Source organism: Sphaeramia orbicularis, chromosome 15 (genome assembly GCF_902148855.1).
Source record: "Sphaeramia orbicularis chromosome 15, fSphaOr1.1, whole genome shotgun sequence".
Taxonomy (NCBI): Eukaryota; Metazoa; Chordata; class Actinopteri; order Kurtiformes; family Apogonidae; genus Sphaeramia; species Sphaeramia orbicularis.
This window is the reverse complement of record NC_043971.1, coordinates 12,530,689-12,536,688: the sequence shown is the minus strand read 5'-3', so window position 1 is coordinate 12,536,688 and position 6,000 is coordinate 12,530,689. Positions and strand designations below refer to the sequence as shown.

Genomic DNA, 6,000 nt, shown 5'->3' with positions numbered 1-6,000 from the left:
TGAAAACCTCAGGGAAAGAGCGAAATTCACCGTGAATTAGGATTTTCACCACAGAATTAAGGCGATATTTTTTGACGCTGAGGTCGACATGGCGTGAATCCTCTCGCGCATCTTCTCTACGTCATATAATCCTGAGGGTAAGTTAGCAAAGTTTACAGAATTTAATTAAATGGGACACAACGAGTATATGTGTCTAAATGGTAACCTATAAACTGTGAGTTTAATGATGATGTACACGGTGGTTCTTTTCACTTATGAGAAAAATTAACCCTGAAAATACGATAAATAATAACAAATACACTAGTAACTGAATATTCACTTAATACTGTACTTTGTAAAGTAATATGGTGTTTTAAAGCAAATAAATTACCTATTTATCCGTCTTCTCTTTCACAGTAAACGTTATATACAGCTTTTTATTGAACATTTCATAATTACAGAAACATATTTGAATTAAATAAAAGCAGTAACACAATAAAAACCTAATAAATTGGCCACTTCAGCCAATTTTATGCATGTACATTACTTTTAATGCTTATAATATTTACAAAATAACCTCATAGATTTATTCCTATCATCTTATCATTATAAAGTGCTTGTTGTTCAGTACTTTAAGGCCATTTCTAGGCTTTAATCACAGTACATCCTCTTCTTAACAGTGTTAGAAGTATTTAGTTCATTTACTTAAGTATAAGCAGTAATACCATACTGTGGAAAATACTCTATTACACCAAAAATCCTCACTCAGCTAAAAGATAATGTATAAAAACCCAAAGTTACTGCACAGTAAAATAGTCCCTGTCTGTATTTTACCATGTTTTTAATGAATTTTGTTTCTGCATTTATGTGTATGTTGCATTTTACAGCTGTATAATCGATATTCTGTTAATTAAATCAATATGCATGCATCACAAAAACATGTCTCTAAAGATCAGCTTTATATTAGCTCAGAGAAACACTTTTTAGCTTGTGATTTTCATTAAAATCCAAAAGATTTTTGCGATTTATTTAGCTTAAGAAGGAGAATATTAAGTTCAGCTCATAAAGCAACACCTCATCCTTCAGTTTATTAGAAATATTGAAAAATCAACACATTTAAAGCGTGTTTTCATTAGATGCAACAGTAAAAACTATAGTATTTGCCTCTGAGATTTAGCAGATTACAAGTATAAAGTTGCATAAAATGAAAATACTCACTTAACATGCATATACCTACAGTTTAAGCACAGTATTTAAGTAAAAATACATTCATACACTGCTTTTTAAATACATGAAAAGTCAGTAAATCTGCACTACGTCACCAGTTGAAGAAACAAAACACATGGGAGCTCTGTCTCTTTACTATAACACTCACTTTACTCAACAGGAAGTGCGTGAGAATGAGGGTTACGGAGAGAAAAGACGACAAAGAAAAGCTCAGAGTCAGGGTTTAGGGGTTCAGTGACCTTTAGTGTTTTTACACAAAACCACATCCTTTCGTCATCATCGTGGCATCATGACTGGAGGAGAGTGAAAAGAGCATTAACTCTTTAAAACCTAAGCTTAAAAAAGTCAGTCTGGACTTTTTTTTTTTCCTACTTTGACTATAAAAAGCTTAGAAAATATGCTGTTCGTGAGTCTATTTGCCTGTTTCTCCAGAGCACTTTTTTTCCCAGATCTTTCAAAATCTCGCAATCATTTACACTTTACTGCATTCTATAATGTTGATAAAAGGGCTTCTTCTCCAGCTTCTAGTTCAGGCATGAGTAGCCTCTTTTACACAGAGATCTTAGAAAAAGGTGAGATAATGATCCCACCTTTTTTCCACCAATGACCGATTCCCACAGCCAAGACAAAGGAGTAACAGAGGTGAGACAGGTTGGACTTTTACACAGTGGACCTACTTTCCGGAATCAAAGGGGCAGTGATGCAGCGCAGTGTATAGTGTGACGTATAACTCGCACATCAGAAATATCCCGAGCATAGTGGTGTTGCTAACCTCTCCAGAGTCTTTCACCGTTCCACAAATGTTAGCATGGATAGAGTCCTCCGCCCGAAGTGACAACAGCTCGTGGATCTTGGTGTCTCCCCAGTTCGACATCTTTCTGGTTGCGTTGATATGTTTGTTTACTGTACACGACCCGCACCAATTTTTAAATATGGTCACACACATCAAAAGATCACACCTTGGTTGCAGAACGAGAGGTGTTCCCAGGGGCGCCGCTAGTAATTGTGGGCCCCATGAAAGCTAAACGTTGTGGGCACCTTCATAAAATTCAGTATCTTGTCGATCTGTGGTAGTTGGGGGGGGCCACACATAACGTCACTTGTGCTAAACGAAACTTGCCACTTAACATGCTTTGACTTTGAACGTCCACTGGACCCCCTCCTCTACTCTATGGCCCCCCCACAAATGCTGGGCCCCATGAATTTGTCATGTTTACGCCCCCTTATCGGCACCCCAGGGTGTTCCTTTTACATAGCGTTCTGGAATCATAATTCCTCTTTTATCACGGCACTGTTACTACCTCCAGAGCCGTTACAGAGGTGGGACCAGATGATCCACCATTTTGTTTATACAAGCCACTTTTACACAGAGATCCTGGAAAAAAGGCAAGATGGTGATCTGACCTTTTTTCCACTACTGACCGATTTACACAGCGAAGCCAAAGGAGTTAAAGAGGTGAGACAGGCTGGACTTTTACACAGTGGACCTGTGTTCCGGAATCAAAGGGGTGGTGACGCAGCGCTCATTTTTGAATACCCCTAGAGAGACAGTGCGTATGGAGGCACTGGCACGGATTCTGCGGCAGCCACCCTGTGCCACTATGGCCGCCGCAGCCAGCTTAATGCCTGGTGTCATGCCTGGTGTCAAGTCCGCCTTTGTATGCACCCGCTGTCTCTCAGGCACCAAGGGTCATCATCATCAAAACGTCACACCTTGGTTGCAGAACGAGAGATGTTCCTTTTATGCTGCGTTTCCACCACGTGGAACCAGCTCGACTCGGCTCAGCACGGCTCGACTCGGTATTCCTGGAGACCGTTTCCATTACAGGATACTACTGACATTACAGTACCTAGACGTCATAGCGATGCGGCGCGTTACTTCCGTGTCGTCTGCTCAGAGAGTTGCTAATAAACTCGCTCGTTGTGTGTTGTCTTGTCTGAATTTTTTCGTCGGCCACCAAAGACTGAATCTCCTCGACCGACCATGGTGTAGTTTTGGGCTGTTATCATGTGGATTAATTTACCGCTATATTTACTGTCAACTTCCGCATCTGTTTTTTGTAAAACGGCGGGTCACAGAGAAAATTGTCTGACCAATCAGTGGTCTGCAGTGTTATACATCACGGTTTAGTATCGCTTGGAACCTTGGCAGAGGTGATACCAAAAAACTAGTACCGGGTACCAGATTCCAGGTCCTTTCGTAATGGAAACACAAAAAGGCCGAGTCGAGTTAAGCTGATATCACGCAGTGGAAACGTGGCATTACATAGTGTTCCGGAATCATGATCCCACCTTTATCAAGATAATGTTACTACCTCCCAAGGCGCATAAAGGCGGGACCAAATGATCCCCCCATTTCATTTACACAGACATCTTTCGGCAACAGAAGTGCTGTGTAAAAGGGGCTACTGAAATTACTGCAATGATCCAATAAATCCTATAAAGTTTGATGTCTCATGTTTCAGAAACTGTCGGAATTTGTCCAGTTGTACAAACAGTGAAAGAGCTACAGCCATCCAAACTGCATATGCGCAGGGTGTGTCAGAGATGATACGTTAGGTTTTAAAGAGTTAAGCAGCTATAGAAAGACATGGCATGATAAGAAAAAATCCATCAATGAACAAAACTACACAGTAATATATACAAGGTGGAATTGCTCAGTGCGTAGAATTGATTCTCTGTGTCACATACGTGCATTCCTTTCCCTCAGGCGTTTATGTTGTTTTGTTTTGTGCGGCGCGAGGTTTTTTTCCCCTGCTTTCGTCAGTGTTTACCACAGCAAACAGGCAACAGAAATAAGCCTGTGGAAACCAGTTTATGGTCTTCCTCCACACATGTTTGCAGTCTCTTTGTGAGGAGGCCAGGCTGCTAATGAGAGGTTATTACTCAGAGGAGAAACCCAGGCTTTCTATCATCCTTCTCCTGAACTCCTCATCTGTCCGTCCCATCTCATTTCACCCTCGTATTGTGTTTTTTCTTGTCTTTTTTTGTTTTGTTTTTGCGATAATGTTGGAAAAGGTGATGTAAGCCCGTCCTCCCTGAGGCGCTGAAGTGTTTTGGAGCAAAGGTGGTGTATTTTTAATTTTGTTTTTGGTGAGTTAAGCGTTAACACCCACTGCCCACACGAGTCCAGCTCGGAATATTTCAGGTGAAACATCTGGACAACAACAAATCCTCTGTCTATCTTTTTTTTTTTTTCCTTCCTGTGGGTGTGTTGCTGTGTCAGGTTTAGGGAGATACAGAGTTTTCCTTTGATCAAAATGAGAAATGACCTCCCATCACTGATATAACAGAGCTGAACCTTTTAAATCTCTTTTAAAGACCATTTGCACTGGCTTTTAATACAAGTGTGTGACTTTTATTAGTTTTACCCTCTGGTTGTGTTTTAGTTTATAGTCTATTTATTCTATTTTTGTGTATCTGTTTTTATTAGTTTTAATATATCTTATATTAATTCTTATTTTTACTAGTTTTAGCATATCTTGTATTTTTATCTACTGCTTTGTACAGCACTTTTGGCACTTTGTGTTGTTGTAAATGTGCTATATACATATACATTTGACCTTAACCTTAATCCAGTGGTTCCCAACCTTTTTTGCCTCGTGACCCCATTTTAACATCACAAATTTTTGGCGACCCCAGACATTCAAAACGGAAACTTTTTTTTTTTTAGAGCTGCAACCAATTAATTGACTTAAAGTGATCCAAAAAATAAATCATTCAACCACAATTCTCCTGAATGAAAGCTTTGTTTCCTTCATTTCTCTGCTGTTAAACATTGGTTCCACTTTTGCAAATAAATGTTAATTTTAGATGACATTTAGGCTATATAATGTATATTATTACGGATGGAGGCAGAAAAGCCAGGTGTAGATTACTGCACAAAGTGAGAATTTTATTTTCCTTGGTCAGGATATGTACAGTCAGTCCAGCTTGGATTTATAAGGCTGACAATTAATACTGAACAAACAAGAACTCAAACTATGAATTATGAAAGAGCTGCAGCATCTGAAACCGACCACAATGTATTTTGATTGTCTCTCTCAACTCACCATATATTTTTATTACTAAGTTTTTATTTTTATTTTTATCAATTACTAGAAATTTCATTTGAATTCCAGGCGACCCCACATTGGGTCCTGACCCCAAGGTTAAAAAACACTGCCTCAATCTGTACATTAAGAACATTAAACTCAATCTGTGTGTGACCTGTTGTTATCTTCATGGATTTCACTCCTTTAACAAAAAACGTGAAAATGACTGTGTACCTGCATGTGAATATGGTTGGTGTTGGAGTAGGTCAGGCAGATTACATACTTGCATGATAAAAGCTGGACAATGTGGCTAAACCATCATATAATGGTGTTTTGAGGTAGAATTATGATTCATGACCTGATTATGAATCTGATTTTCTCTCTTCTTGAAGGAGATGTGGAACCAAACCATAACTTTTCTCTAGTTTCTGAAGGTTTTCACTGTCTGTGATGGCGTATTGTTGTTATTTGATGAGTTAAAAGCAGAGGTTGAATTTCAGTGTGCTGTAAAATCTACTATACAATGTAAAATGTACTGTATAGCCCACTGACAATAAAGTATGGAAGTAAATCTGTCTCATCAGATTTTGAATTATAAAAGCTATTGAATTTCTAGCACTGAATTTTTTTGTACTTAAATTAAGTATCTGAATTTTTTGTCTCTGAATTCAACTCTGTTCATAAATTTAGAATTAAAAAAAAATTCAGATGCAAAAAATTCAGATGCAAAAAAATCAGATCACACATCTGTGCTGACCGT

The 6,000-nt window shown here is 38.6% G+C and overlaps 1 protein-coding gene across 1 annotated transcript in view; it reads left to right on the top strand.

Moving 5' to 3' along the window:
• plekhh2 (pleckstrin homology domain containing, family H (with MyTH4 domain) member 2) overlaps nucleotides 1–6,000 on the top strand; it is a 108,523-nt gene continuing 102,523 nt past the window's right edge. The window contains 1 exon segment of the mRNA XM_030156922.1: nucleotides 1–137. The gene's annotated coding sequence lies outside the window, so the exon portion shown is untranslated.